The sequence below is a fragment of the Musca domestica genome, unplaced genomic scaffold, assembly GCF_030504385.1.
Source record: "Musca domestica strain aabys unplaced genomic scaffold, Musca_domestica.polishedcontigs.V.1.1 4, whole genome shotgun sequence".
NCBI classification, from domain to species: Eukaryota; Metazoa; Arthropoda; class Insecta; order Diptera; family Muscidae; genus Musca; species Musca domestica.
The window spans coordinates 663,199-679,310 of record NW_026712328.1 but is presented as its reverse complement, the minus strand read 5'-3'; the positions used below and the strand labels follow the sequence as shown (position 1 = coordinate 679,310).

General features: G+C 34.5%; 1 protein-coding gene across 10 annotated transcripts in view; it reads left to right on the top strand.

Annotated features, from left to right (window-relative positions):
• Positions 1-16,112, top strand: part of LOC109613610 (uncharacterized) — an 873,804-nt gene that overhangs the window by 536,069 nt on the left and 321,623 nt on the right. The window lies entirely within an intron of this gene.

Here is a 16,112-nt window from a genome sequence, read left to right as displayed (position 1 = left end):
TCCTTTGGGTTGCTTTCATTCAACCATTCTAAATTTAAGTTTTACATGACTTATCATTTTCTGTTTTAGATGATATTCTTACTTGATTTTTATACCCTCTAACAGGCGTAAAAATGACAAAATATTTGGTATGGAAAACTGTAATATTTAAGGAAGATCTAGAAAATATAAATATGACAATTAAGGAACATAAGAGAAAGAAATTATAATCGTATGATAGCATAAGATTACTTTGGTAATTGTTCCATGCTACAGACAGAAATTAGGGGCTCTGGAGGAGCAAGCAATGGTGCGCCGATCAAGAAATGTCCCGGTGTTAACGCAAGAATGTCAGCAGAATTAAGCAACAACGGACTAAAGTGTGGCGATTTCGAAAATTACGACCTTGCCTTCTAAGGTGTCATTGAAAACTTTTTACAGCTTCCCAGAGCCCAACCATATGTGGAGCACCGCGGGAATAAATTGCAGTATGCCATAATGAGCAGTTCAAGAGCATTCTTCGTCCTCTATATATATATATATATATATATATATATATATATATATATATATATATATATATATATATATATATATATATATATATATATATATATATATATATATAAATAAACAAATAAATAAAACAAAAATCAGACGTCTTTTGGTCGTCCCGGCACGTTAATTTTCATTTACCTCTTTTCAATTGATGAACTAAAGCGTGAAGTTTTCGATACCTTTTCACTGCAGATCAAACAATTAAGGTAATCTATTTTCCTAAATTGAATATGGCAATCCTTTTCTGACGATCTCGACATTGTAATTTTTCAAATAAAATCTAATTTTATATCTAAAATATTTGGTGTGAAGAGTGGCAGATTTTACAAAATAATAAATGTATTTTTATTCGCGTTCTTGGCATGTAAAAACAGTTTTACATTCCATAGCTCAGGAATACCAAATTTATTTATCTCTCCATGGACTTAAACATATGAAGATAAATATTTCAATCGCTTTATCAATCCCTTTATTTATAAGGAAATGTTTTCGGTGGTGTTACTTTTAGTGTAGGCTTCAAAGGAGGTTTTATTTTAGGTCCGCCTTTAAGGATGGGTGAACTACTAATGTTGCCAAAAACAATATTCGCTATATGAATTCTTTACTGAGACGAAAATTTACCCTGACAATTTATTGTAACGCATTTAATATCAATTCGACTAGAAGTGAGAAATGATAATTTTTTAGTCTTCCCTTGGGTTGGTTTCATTCAACTATTCCATAATTAAGTTTTACATAACTCATCGACTAATATTTTAGTTTTAGATGATATTCTTAATTGACCCTCTAACAGGCGTAAAAATAACAAAAATCTTAGTCTGAAATTACTGAAAAACTCCCAGCGTACGCCCATATTTAAGGGAGAACTACTAAATAAATATTTGACAATGAAGGAACATAAATAAATTGTTATCGAATGATAGTATGAGATTACCTTGGTAATTGTTCCATGCTACAGATAATGATTGTACCGAAATAGGGGGCTCTGGAGGAGCAAGCAATGGTGCACTAATCAAGAAATGCCGGTGTTAACGCAAGGATGCCAATAGAATTAACCGACATCGGACAAAGACGTAGCAATTTCAAAAAACTCTCAATAATAGCTAAGATTGTAGCCAACTCTGTAAACGCATACCAAAGATTAAGGGATTACGAGGACAACCATTTCGAGCAACAAACCTATAAAATGGTGACAAGAAACTTGCAATCGGAAACGGCTTCCAAATGTATCACATACGTCGAAAAATACATAAAAAATTATAGATAGCATTTTGTAATCTTACAGGCTCGGACTGTAAATGCTGTGACATCGAATGGCCCAGCGAAGCCTACACCAGTTTAGTGAAAGGCATTTCAATCACAGTCCTTTCAGGCGGAAGTTTAATGGCTCGAAACAAAATCTTTCAATATACGCCAGCAGCTAGTAAACGATCTAATAGTACGTTTATGTATATGAGGGTTAACCCACTGGGCTTGGATTTAAATTGTCATATCCATTATTTTTACTTCAAATAAATCCTCTCAAAGTAGGTTAACCCTACAAAAAGTTCTAACGTAAACATGGCATTAAGGTCGATATATTTCGAGAATTAAATAAGTTATAATCTGCCAATTGAATATCGGATATTCGAATAATTCTTGAAGAATTGGATTAAGTCGTACCACGCGTGAGTTGAGATGACAGCTGACAGTCCGAATTGATAAAATGAGACTGCACGTTCTTCACCGTGATCCTTTTTTGATCGTTCCCAACGCCACTCTTACTCGCCCATGCCAACCGGGGTGCCACCTCCCCATAACGCAGGGAGAGCGTAGATCCCATGATAGAGATTATGGGGGATTGGTAATTTTAGGGAACTCCGGATACAGCAAATACATCAGTCAGGTTAAACAAATTACATGTTAATTAAAAAACAATTGACATTGCAAATACAACACAGTAACACGTATGCCTGGTAAGTACTTCCTTTTACAACTGAAGACGCAGTATAGAATTCTTGATAACATGTACAGGTTCCGACAAGGCAATACGATTGTACAGGCTGTTATATATTTCACATAATGAACTGAGGGGATAACTTATCACATAAATAGATTAATTAAGGGACAGATTAAGAGGCGTATCCATACCAAATAATGTAGAATTTGGCAAAACTGGTACAAAATAAACTTTATTTTCCATGAAACCCATGTAATTATAGGTAAATTAAAGTCACCGGGGCAAATCAATTCAAATTTTGAGGTTTGTAACTTCAAGATTAGTTTTATTAAGTAAATTTATACATCAGAATGTGGAGCAATATAGGAGTATGTTAAAATAAGTCGTGACGTTAATTTAATGGATACAAATTGTATATTGTAATTATTAGTTACTATAATGCGTTCAGAAGCAATGGAGTTATGAACAGCTATCACATCTTCCCCGCCATTTTTATTTAATCTGTCTTTTCGATAAATTTGATATTGATCAGACAAAATCTTAGAATCACCAAAATCTGGTATTAGCCAGGTTTCCGTGAAAACCGAGATTTCGAAGTCACAGCCAAAAGATTTCAAATAAATGTATTTAAGCTTAATATTAAGGCCTCTAACGTTTTGGCCAAAGATTTAATTAGTTCTTTGACATAGGCAACACTTCTCTATATACAAATTCCTTTACTAAAACACCTGAGGTCAAGATGAACGATTTGATATATTTTCAAACTAGAAAGATGGAACAATTTTTTTAAGGATGATATATATATATATCTTTGAGTTGATGAATTAAACCTAAGTATTTTATAATCGTTATCACTAAGATTCTGTTATTTTGACATTATATAAATATTATGGAAGTATTACAATGGAGTCCAGATATAAATATACTTATTCTAGGAGCAACTACTGTAAGGGATTTTCCCAACTTCACATTGAGTTTCTTAATTATAATATAGAAGTCATAGATTGGAAGTATTTTGAACAATTGATTTTTTTTAATTTATTTACCCCGATAACTGAAATGACGGAAGAAAACGTTCGCGCAACGCTGTCAAGTGGAGACTCACATCTAGTTCGAGAATACTCCAGAGCAAATTTTTGCTGCAAGAATCGCTAAACCTCCACCAGTTTGCGTGAGAACCAGAAATTTGGTTTTTGCAAGTCGAATGGAGCTTCAATTAAAAAGGCATTTCGCAAGAATGAGCGCAAGAATGATCAAACATTTCGCTGAATCGGATGAATCGCAGTTGAAGAAATTAAACTGCTGTCATAACCCCGTGCGGTCTATCTAAATTTTTGAGAACGCCATTCGAGGTATGTAACGCGACTCAGACCCTTCAGCGTTTTGTGGATGGAGTTGTTAGAGGTCTGGATTTTGTTGTGGTATATCTCGATGATGTGCTTCATACAAATCTGAAGAGCACTTGGAACACATTAAACAGAGTCTGGATCGCTTCAGAAAATGTGGCATAATTTTTAATTTAAGTAAATGTGAAATTGGTGTGAACGAATTTTATCTTAAGCCATCCCATATCATCTCAAGTCGTCAGTCGCATGAAGAAGAATGTTGAATCAATTCTGGGTAACAATCAATCAAACACAATCCACTCACTGCGTCAATTTTTGGCACTTATCAGATTTTATCGGGAATTTTTACCAAAAGGAGCCGAAACCCATGCAAACAAGAATGATTTGTAGATCGGCGCAAAAAAGAATTATATGTGCCCAGTTCCTTGGACATATGATATAAAAAGGATTTAGATGATGCTACAACTCTGTCTTTCCCTTTACCAAACGTAGTAATTTGCCTTAAAGTTGGTGCAAGTTCATTTGGAATGGATGCTTCGCTAGAAAATAATGTAAATGGTTCATGGCAACCATTGGGACTTTTCTCAAATAAATTTAATGCCGCCAAAAGAAGTACAGCACTTATGCTCAGAATTATTAGCTATATATTACGCGATAAAATACTTTGATATTTTTTTGAATGAAGGTCTGATAAAATATTTTAACTTTAGTTTGGTTTATAATATTAATAACTTTAGCTATATTTATAATACCAAACGTAGTTTAAATTCAGTAGAATTGTTGTAGGGGATTTCCCAACTTTACCTTTTTTAATTATAACATATAACTCATAGATTTTAAGTACTTTGAATATTGTAAATTGTTCATTCTTTTTCTTTGGGGTTTTCCTTCGTATTCAAATTTGGAAACAAATTTTCAAATTTATTAAGCATAGATTGTACAGCATCGAAATCCTTCATAATGGCTGCTATTTCCATTTTAAGTGTCCTAAAAATACGATACAAGCCCAACGAAAACCTTTTCTCTATAAATAATGAGATGAAACTGTTTGCCAGTACATTTTAAAAGAGCATGTTTCTCGCACAATCAAAATGTAGTTAGATGCTCTATGCCTAAAAATATGCTAAACCTAATACTTGAATTAATTGTTGAAATATAAATAAGTGTGTAAATTGTAGCTGCCTGAAAATATTCTAAAGAAACTACAACAATAATTATAGACAAGTGAACAGCAAAACAACAACTAATACAACAAATATCAGACTAAGTAAACAAACAAATTTGTCGCCAGTAGGAAGGCTCAAATTAATTTACTTATCTTTTAAACAAAATCACTTCAACGAAATTTTACACTTCACTGCTGTGCACTAACACACTTAAACGATTCTTGTTAATTTTAAATTCACCGATACAGGAAAAAATCAAAAATTTTGTACGCACTATTTAACACAGAATAAATACGTCCTGATACTACAAGAGTTGCCAGACTTTGCGTCCTCCTTACTTCTCATTCCGTGCAGAACCATTAAAGATTGTATCCCTTCGAAAAAAGCGTCTAAATCTATTTACAACGATAGAAAATACTTATTTTTCAAACCTTTTTCATAACGTTTGCGCGATTTTAAAAAGCCATTGCAAACACAAAAAAACTATGACCGGATTCAAATTATCCGTTGAAATGTCATAAATAGACATAGCCGACAAACATTAATTTATGCCACATTACAAGGTCTTAAGGCTTGAGCAGGTTTCGATATCAATCATCGGAAGAGAAATAAAGGGATTAGGGATTTCCATGCGAGAACAAAACTACTAATATTCAATGAACATTTAAAAACTATCACTCCACTTGTCTTTTGAACCGAAAGACGTAACAGCGTGATATCGCTCAGCCTGGAATTATTAATTTAACCGGCTGTAAATGAATCGGGAATGTGAGCCGAGTATGAAAATCACACTCAAAAACGAATTCCGGTGAATAATGAAGCTAAAATCATCAAAATACCCAATATTGGGAGTTACCCTAATATGGGCCTATACGAAGACATGGACTTGCACAGACAATTTTCTGTCTCAGGGTGTAGTATCCATTTCGAACTTCAAATGCTACATTTGAAACAAATCCGGTGAATAATGTCACTAAAATCATCAAAATGGGGGCTATATAAAAACGTGGTCCTGCACAGACAATTTTCTGCCTTAGGCTCTAATATCCATTTTCGAACTTCAGATACCAAATTTGAAACAATTCCGGTGAATAACGTCACTAAAATCATCAAAATTCCAAACATGCTAAATTTGAAACAAATCCGGTGAATAATGTCGCTAAAATCATCAAAATGGGGGCTATATAAAAACGTGGTCCTGCACAGACAATTTTCTGTCTTAGGCTCTAATATCCATTTTCGAACTTCAGATACCAAATTTGAAACAATTCCGGTGAATAACGTCACTAAAATCATCAAAATTCCAAACATCGGGAGGTACCGTTAAATAGGGGCTGTACGAAGACGTGGACCTGCATAGACAATTTTCTGTCTTAGGCTCTAATATCCATTTCAAACTTGAAATACCAAATTTGAAACAATTTCGTCGAATAACGTCGCTAAAATCATCAAAATACCGAATATCGGTAGGTACCGTTATATGGGGGCTATACAAAGACGTGGACCTGCATAGACAATTTTCTGTCTTAGGCTCTAGTATCCATTTCGAACTTCAAATACCAAATGTGAAACAATTCCGGTGAATAACGTCGCTAAAATCATAAAAATACCGAATATCGGGAGGTACCGTTATATGGGGGCTATACGAAGACGTGGACCTGCATAGACAATTTTCTGTCTTAGGCTCTAATATCCATTTCGAACTTCAAATACCAAATGTGAAACAATTCCGGTGAATAACGTCGCTAAAATAATCAAAATACCGAATATCGGGAGGTACCGTTATATGGGGGCTATACCAAAAGGTGGACCTACATGACCCATTTCAATACCAAAAGTCCTGCAGACATAACATACATTTGAGTAAAATTTTATCAATCTACAATTCGTTCTCAAGCTAGAGTGATTTCCACAGACGGACAGACGGACGGAAACCTAAATCGACTTAGAATTTTATGCTGATCAAGAATATATATATTTTGTGGGGTCTAAAATGTGTATTTCGAGGTGTAACAAACTGAATGGCAAACTTAATATACTCTCCATACTATGGTGGACATATTTTATATGGGCTACAAAGGTAAACATGAATGAGTTAAATACGTAAAGGCTACAACAGGACCAACAATTTCCACATACAACAAATTGACCCATTAATGGCCATCATACCTACTTCAGTACAGAAAAGCGAATGTTAAAAAAAGGAGTTAATTCAGCCCACGTTTTAATAAGTTGAACACGTAAATGCTACAACTTTAATAAAAATTTGTCATAATAAGACTACTTTTGGGGAACTGGCCGAGTATCTGCAAGTAAACAATAAGAATCGGAGTGATTTTGGTTGTGCATTTTTTATACCCTCCACCATAGTTTGGAGGGTATATTAAGTTTGTCATTCCGTTTGTGACACCTCGAAATATACCCCAGCATAAGATTCTATGTCGATTTAACAATGTCCGTCTGTCTGTCTGTCTGTGGAAATCACTCTAGCTTCCGAACGAAATGAAGTAGGTTGATAAAATTTTACTCAAATGTGTATTATGTCTGCAGGACTTTTGGTATTGAAAATGGGCCACGTAGGTCCACGTCTTCGTATAGCCCCCATATAACGGTACCCCCGATATTCAGTTTTTTGATGAATTTAGCGACATTATTTTGCCGGAATTGTTTCAAATTTGGCATTTGAAGTTCGTAATAGATACTACAGCATAAAACAGAAAATGTAGGTCCACGTCTTCGTATAGCCCCCATATAACGGTACCCCCGATATTCAGTATTTTGATGATTTTAGCGACATTATTTTACCGGAATTGTTTCAAATTTGGTATTTGAAGTTCGTAATAGATACTACAGCATGAAACAGAAAATATAGGTCCACTTCTTCGTATAGTCCCCATATAACGGTACCCCCCGATATTCGGCATTCTGATGATTTTAGCGACATTTTTTACTGGAATCGTTTCAAATTTGGTATTTGAAGTTCGTAATAGATACTACAGCATAAAACAGAAAATGGGCCCTGTAGGTCCACCTCTTCGTAAAGCCCTCATATAACGGTACCTCCCGATACTCGGTATTCTAATGACTTTAGCGACATTATTTACCGAAATTGTTTAAAATTTCGCATTTGAAGTTCGTAATGGATACTACAGCCTATGACAAAAAATTGTCTGTGCAAGTTCACGTTTTACAACTTCCATGGTTCCTCCCTATATTCGGAATTTTGATGATTTTAGCTACATTATAAACAGATTTTTTTTTCAAGAAGTTTTTTTTTTCAAAAAGTTGCCTATGCAGGTCCACGTCGTCGTACAGACCCTAATATACGGCTACATTCGGTATTTTTAAGATTTTAACATAATTTTTAATGGATTTTATTTTTTTGAAAATTGCCAAATTTGAACCGAATGGGTATTCAAAGTTCCGCCCGGTCGAACTTACATATTGTTTACTTGTCGTATTTAATAAAAGTGATATAACTAAAAGATAAATGAACTAAAATCATAAATAATACTAGATAATATAAAAATGTGTCATAAAAGAAACAGATTTTGTTGTATACACTTACTGCAAGCCAAAATGGGACTGGCTGAATAATTGTTTATAAAGTTAATAAACTTTAAACTATTTGTATTAGATTGACTTGTAATATACATTTTAAATGTCTATCATGTCAACATTAAAAAATACAAAAATAATTAGATATAATTAAATATAACAAAAAAAGTTTAGGGTACAATGTAAAAAATGGCCAAAAATAAACGTGCAAGCCAAAACGGGACAGAGGGCAGCACTTATCATAAAGTATTACAACGCTGTATATGCGTGTGTTGTTACTTCACTGTGATTACTTACACAATTGTGGGAACACCCAAATCACAATTTAGTGTGCATTTCGCGGTGTAATAACAACAAAAATGGCGAAATCTGGACCAGGTGCCCAAACGGGAATAGAAGTTAGAAAACTTGTTATTAAACATGCCGAAGATGGCAAATCTGTTCGTGACATTGCCAAAATGGTTAATCGAAGCCATTCAACTGTTTACAATATCATTAAACGATATAGAAACTCCAAAATTATACAAAATAAACCAAAAAAAAAAAACATAACGAAATTTTTATTGAAGCCGAAGAACGTTTTCTCGTACGAAAAATAAAATCAAATTCATTTTTAAGTGCGCCCAAACTTGCTTCCATAGCAGAAAATGAGTTAGGTAAAAAAGATTGTGAAAATACAATACGCAATATGCTACGCAGAACTGGTTTAAATGGAAGAAGAGCACGACAGAAACCTCTTATTAAACCACGTAACCGACTAATTCGATTAAATTTCGCAAAAGAGCACGAAATGAAAGATTTTTCTTTCTGGAAAAACGTTATGTTTACAGATGAATGTAAATTTAACGTTTTTGGGTCAGATGGCATTTTAATGATGGAATCATGGACAATCATGTATTTAAGCATTTTAACGGACAATATACCAAAGAGTGTGGAAAAATTAGGTCTTAGCGAAGGCTGGCAGTTCTACCAAGATAACGATACCAAGCATAAGACGTACAAAGTTCGTTACATTTTTTCTCGCCTCCGTATATTTAAAGTTGCGTATTAGGAAATTACACCCAGCGAAGTAGTTATATAGTGAGACTTATATACTAATTTAATAAAAAAGATGTACATCTCTACCTTAAAAATAAATTTACAAACTAATTAAATAAATAAGTTAAATACTTACATCTAAGAATATACAAAACTAAGTGAACTAAAATTGAAAGTAAAATTAAATGTGAATTTTTCCTATCTAAACCTAAGTTGAACTAAACAAGACTTAATGTAACAAAAAAAAAAAAAAATATTGAATTTTTCCTACTTAAATATAAATTGAACTAAGCTAAACTTAGGCTAAAATAAATAGATAAATTAAGCTGAAAAAAAAAATTAAAATTAACAAAATAAACTGTTTTATAGTTTGGTCCTCCAGAGCCGGATAAATAATTAAAAACAAAAAAAGTTGTGAGTGTGCAGACAAATGATCAGTGGAAATAAAAGATCAAAAATACAGTGAGACACGAAAATATGTATATAAAAATTAATAAAGTCAAAGAAACAAAATTTGAATACAACATTACACAAAAATAGATTTTGAAGAGTGCAACAAAACTTTCAATATTTGAAGTTCACAAAAATTAATTTTTTCTAAAACTTCCTAAAATACACAATTTACAAAATTTACGTTAAAATTTGCTACAAATAAAATTTTTTACACGCTTCAAGGTGAAGAGCAAAAAAGACACAAGCAAGCGAACTTATTTCGTCACTAGACAACAACACATTTGACTCTTTTAGTGCTGCCAATTGCCGAAGACTCGAAAATTAGGAAAGGAACCCAGGAACAGAAGATAATTTGTTTCTTTTATTCTGGACAAATAAATGGCGGCAGGCCAGTGCAAGAAAAAAATAACAGTTTCATATTGAATAATTGGCACTTTTTTAAATACACGCCATATTTTGGTGAAGTTCTAGTATATAAACCTTATATGTCTCGTCGCCATATTAACACAAGATTTTAAAAGTTACCTGGAAAGTAGAGGAAATAAAGCGTCATCTGCAATACATAATCGCCATTTTATTTTGGAAATATTTGCTGGGACATAATAACTTTTTGAAATTTTGTGCTGAAATATTTGGACTTTGACCCAAATCAAATTGTTTTAAATTTTTTTTCTCGAATTTTTGTATTTTGACCAAAATTATTTGTTTGAAATATTTCTGCTGAAATATTTGGTTTTTTACATTCATTTTTTCTTCGATCTTTCTTTTCTATTTCATAGAAAATTTGGCGAATTTGGAAAATTTGTTGAATTAGACAAATTTTCACAGCAATAATAAAATAAACTTACTGGCTTTTGAAATAAAATCTTCCTGTTATAGGATACTAAGAAATGTTTCAAAATGTACAAATACTTTTGGAGGAAGGCCTACTAATGTAATATTACCTCAACAAAATAAATCGAAAAATACTCAAACATGACAAGTCTGAAAATCAAATCATTTCATCAGAGATTGCAGCGAATTTTTGCAAAACAGTGTGAATGACAGAATTCACATAGTGACGAGATCAAACTTATGCTTCAATTGCTTGTCATCAAATCACGGAGTAAAGGATTGCAAAAGTCGCATTGGCTGCCGTATTTGTACTATGAGACACAATACACACACAATACACAATTGTTACACAAGGGAACGGAAACCCAAACAACTAACTCATACCTAGCTCGAGTGGAAGCACAACTTAGTACTAGTGCTGCCGCTCTTACAAATAAAATACAATCCACTACAAACCTAGAACCAACCACTTTACTACTTACTTACTATTACTACTTTGATAAGCAAATTAGTGAGGGACATTCTGGAGGAACGCTACTTTTCATAGCAATAGTACAAATTGAAACCAAAGGACAACTTTACGATGCCCGAGCTCCAATAGACTCAGGATCACAATCCACCTTTATTTCTGAAAAGATGGAAAAACTTTTTGAAGTTACCTACACGGAATAACTTAGTTCATGTCACTGGCTTAAGTCAATTTGTTTCTGAGACTTCTACGAAATCTTGCTTGTTTGCTAAGAGATCCTAACGATCCTACGACCCTAGCTTTAAACTGGAAGTCTGGGCTCCGGTTTTAAAGAACTTACCTTTAAATTTGCCTCCATAAAGCTCACATGAATCACAACTTCGAGATGTAACAGAATTAGAACAGGCTGACCCGAAATTTTACGTCAGTCAACCAATCGATTTACTTGTAGAAATGGACATAGAACTATTAATGTTAACAATTGGAACTCCAACGAAAACATTTAAATCTATTTTAACACAAAAAAACAAAGTTTGGATGGATAGTTGGAGGACCGATACCGCGAAGCACCCTTCAACGAAAATAAATACCAATTCTAAACACAACTTCAATACAGAAAGTATTTACACGTTTTTGGGAGGTAGAAGAGACCCCTAAAAAAGTTTTACGGTGAGAAGAAGAACAATTTTGTGGAAAAACTACACTGAAGCAATAATACGGAACAAGGATGGATGACATGTGGTGACTATCTCGTTTAAAAAATGAATAGCTCAAGAGATCATAGAACAATATAATACCTCAATATCCGAATACCTAGAACTTGCTCATACGAGGAAAATCAATTCGAATGAAATAGATAAAATGCCAAATTATTATGTACCACATCACGCTGTGATAAACACCGATCGACTCACAACGAAGATAAGAGTCGTATTTAACGCTTCTTGTCTTACATCAAACAAGACAAGTCTATATGACATATTATATCCTGGACCCATTCTTCAACAGGATTTATTATTGCAAATTTTAAAATGGAGATTCTTTAAATATGCCTTCAATGCAGATATAACAAAGATGTATCGCCAAATACTTTTGGATTCAAATCAAACAAAATATCAAAGAATTCTCTTTAGACAGTCTCCTGGAAATCCAGTAGAGGATTATGAGCTACTAACAGTTACATTTGGAGTTGACTGCGCACCATACTTAGCATTGAGAACTCTTGTTAAACTGGCAGATGTAAAAGAATCGTATCCTAAAGCTGCAATTATAATTTTGAACAATTTATATATTGACGATGTATTAGGTTTCGGACACATTGAAGATGAATCAATCAAAGCCCGAAAGGAATAAACTGCCGCTTTAGACTCTACTGCTTTTATAGTTATGAAATGGGCCTCAAACGATCACAAAATAATTCAAGATATTCCACATGAAAATTTGCTACCACTCAATTGGCTAGACATTTCGGAAGATGCTTCTACTAAGACCCTTCGAATTTCATGGAACATCTAAGGCGATTATTTTTCCTTCACACCACCTTCAATGGAAAATAAGAAATATCTACAAAACAAGAAGTTTTATTAACGATAGCCAAATAGTTTGACCCATGTGGATGGCTGGCACCGGTGGTTGTTGTAGCTAAGCTAGTAATGCAACAAATCTGGCTAGACAAAATTGACTGAATGATCAATTAAAGCCAATAACAATTTTGTTAAAAATAGCAAATATCTTGAATATCTCAGAGTTCCTCGATGGATTCAATACACGCTAGATGGTTCTGTAGAGATTCATGGATTTTGTGACCCGTCGGAAAGCGCGTATGGAGCCACTATATACTGACCATAAAACGCATACATTCTTATTAGCAGCAAAGTCTCGTGTCGCAGTATTACTATCAAAATTAGCAAAATCCATAGTAAATAGTCTACAAATGTCCAAATATTCAACAAAACTTTGGACAGACTCTACTATCGTCTTAGCATGGTTAAAAAAGCCTCCTTGTCATTGGAGCACATTGAGCTGATATTGCGAGCCGTGGATGTTAACCCGCAGAGCTAAGGACCAATGAACTCTGGTGGCAGGGACCTCAATGGCTCAGAATGGCAAAAGACCATTGGCCATCATATGATACCCCAAATGACACAAATTTGGAAGCCAAAACGGCAAAAGTCATCACTCTTTTCGCGGAAATAGATGACCCGTAACAAAATTTCTCCTCTTTAGCTAAAGTATATCGATCATACGCATATGTTCTAAGACTCTGGAAAAATACTGGAGCAAATTCGCACCTCATCACAAGCGCTTTCAGCAGCCGAAATCCAAGATGGAAAACAATTTTGCATTATTCGTACACAAAAATTCGTATATGCCGACGGATACAACTCACTTATGAAAAAGACTCAAATATCTCCTTCATAATGCCTCAAAGGGCATTATGGAGCAAATGGCAGATTGGTACAATCGCCAGCTCTTACATATAGGAAACGTCATCCAATAATACTACCACATAGTGCAAATCTTAGCAAACTGTTAATCGAATTTACTCATAAGATCACCTACCACGGTGGCAATCAATTAACGACACAAGTACTAAGGTCCGAATTCTGGATATTTGGACTCAAGTCGCTAATCAAACAAAACATACGAAAATGTCGAATCTGCTTAATTCACAAAAACAAACCCAAACTCAGATAATGGCTTTGCTACCGGCTGAACGTACTTTTTTTTCTTTTGCAGGACCCTGTTAGCATTAAAAGTTATTCAGGAAGAGTCTGCTTTATTTCAATAGGTTATGTGTGCCTGGTTGTTTGTTTCGCCACCAAGGCTATACATTTAGAACCCACAAGCGATTTGTCGACATATGCCTTTCTTGCCGCTTTTTCTATGTTTATAATTCGGCGCGTTCGTCCGTCTTTTATATTATGACAACGGAACAAACTTTGTGGGAGCGGTTGATATACTAAAACGAAATAGATTAGCTTTCATGAAAAATATTCAAAATAACACGATTAAAAAGAACTGCACTCCAAATCTTACTTGGAAATTTATTCCGCCTGGTGCTCCGCACATGGGCGGATTGTGGGAAGCTGGTGTTAAATCAGTTAAAGTTCATGTGCAAACAAGTTCCCAAAAATAAATTTCACTTTTGAAGAATTTGCGACTATTTTAGCACGAATTGAAGGACCCTTAAGTCCTGCTAGCAGCGACCCAAATGACCTTTCCCCTTGACTCCTGGTCATTTCTTAGTAGGAACAACTATTCTTATACCAGCTGAAGCAGATATTTCAGATACAGATTTAAGCTTAATCAATCGTTGAAAAAGACTCAAAGTTATTTCACAATATTTTTGCAACAGTTGGAAGTTAGAATATCTTCACGAACTTCACAGTAGAACTAAGTGGAAATATGAAAAAGAGAATGTCAAACAAGGAGATTTAGTTGTCGTAAAAGATGATAGGTTGGCTCCGCATGAATGGAAGTTAGGTCGTATTGAATATTGAATACCAGGGTTGTTGATATACGGACAGCAAATGGGTCTTTTTTAGCAGACCCATAAAAAAATTGTCAAATTGTTTTGCGACTGACTAGACGCACACAATTGCAAAAGAGAAATTTGTACTCGTATCTCGTTGTTTTTTTCAAATATGGCTGCCTACTTGCCTACTCATTCATTAGTCATTTGGCTCCCGACTGTCCCTCCCTAACGGACTACCGACGATGCAACAATCGGCATCATACTTTGCTTCATGGGGCATCTCAACTGGAGGAGGCAGCACTCAACGTCGAGGCAATTACCAACCCAGCTTTTGCATGGGATTTAGTTTTCGTACCATCGGCCGTAGTGTGGATAACCGCGGAAGGGGTCGAGGGGTTTACGATGTTACGGGCCATTATCAGTCAATCAGCAACAACATTTCTTACGCTGTTTTCCGACGGATAGGTTTGCCGTCTCGCACCTACAAAGGGGAACGTTTCACAACTTTCACGATTTCACCAAATAGTACTTGGTCAAAAAAGTCAACGCCATTATTATTGACGACCTTTCAAGACGGCTATATTCAGACTCAATTCTAGAGAATCCCACCATCAGTTTAGCAAACCCTGACACCCGATGTAACACAACAGCCGATGTAGAACTGGGTGCCGATACTTATGCAGCAATTCGAAAAGATGGATGCACTGATGTCGGTATTGGAGACATAAAAGTCTACAACTCGCAACGAGGCTATTTCTTTTCTGGTCCCATCAAAAATCTGGCATGGAACTAGGTACTTTACACGCCTAATGAGGCGGGGGGGGCGTTAGAAAATGTTGATAATTTGTACGGCGCTCACTTGAGTCAACAGCGCTAAAATATAATATATATCAATTAACATAGGCCTTCACATTGAAAGGCAGAGGGGTCTTAAAAGTGTTTTTTCACACACACACACACCCACAACACAACTGTAAACATCCAAGCAAATACCGAAATTCCAAAAATTCCAAGAGAACAACGGCTAAATTACTGTTGGATTCTTTGTTCTGACTTGTGTATACCGCGCCAGTAAATTTTTCTCCCCTCCGTATATTTAAAGTTGTGTGTAAGGAAATTAAACCCAGTGACGTTTTTATATAGTGAAACTTACATACTTATTTAATAAAAAATGTCCACCTCTACGTTAAAAATAAGTTTACAAACTAATTAAATAAATAAGTTAAATACTTACAACTAAGAATCTACAAAACTAAGTGAACTTAAATTGAATGTAAAATTAAATGTGAATTTT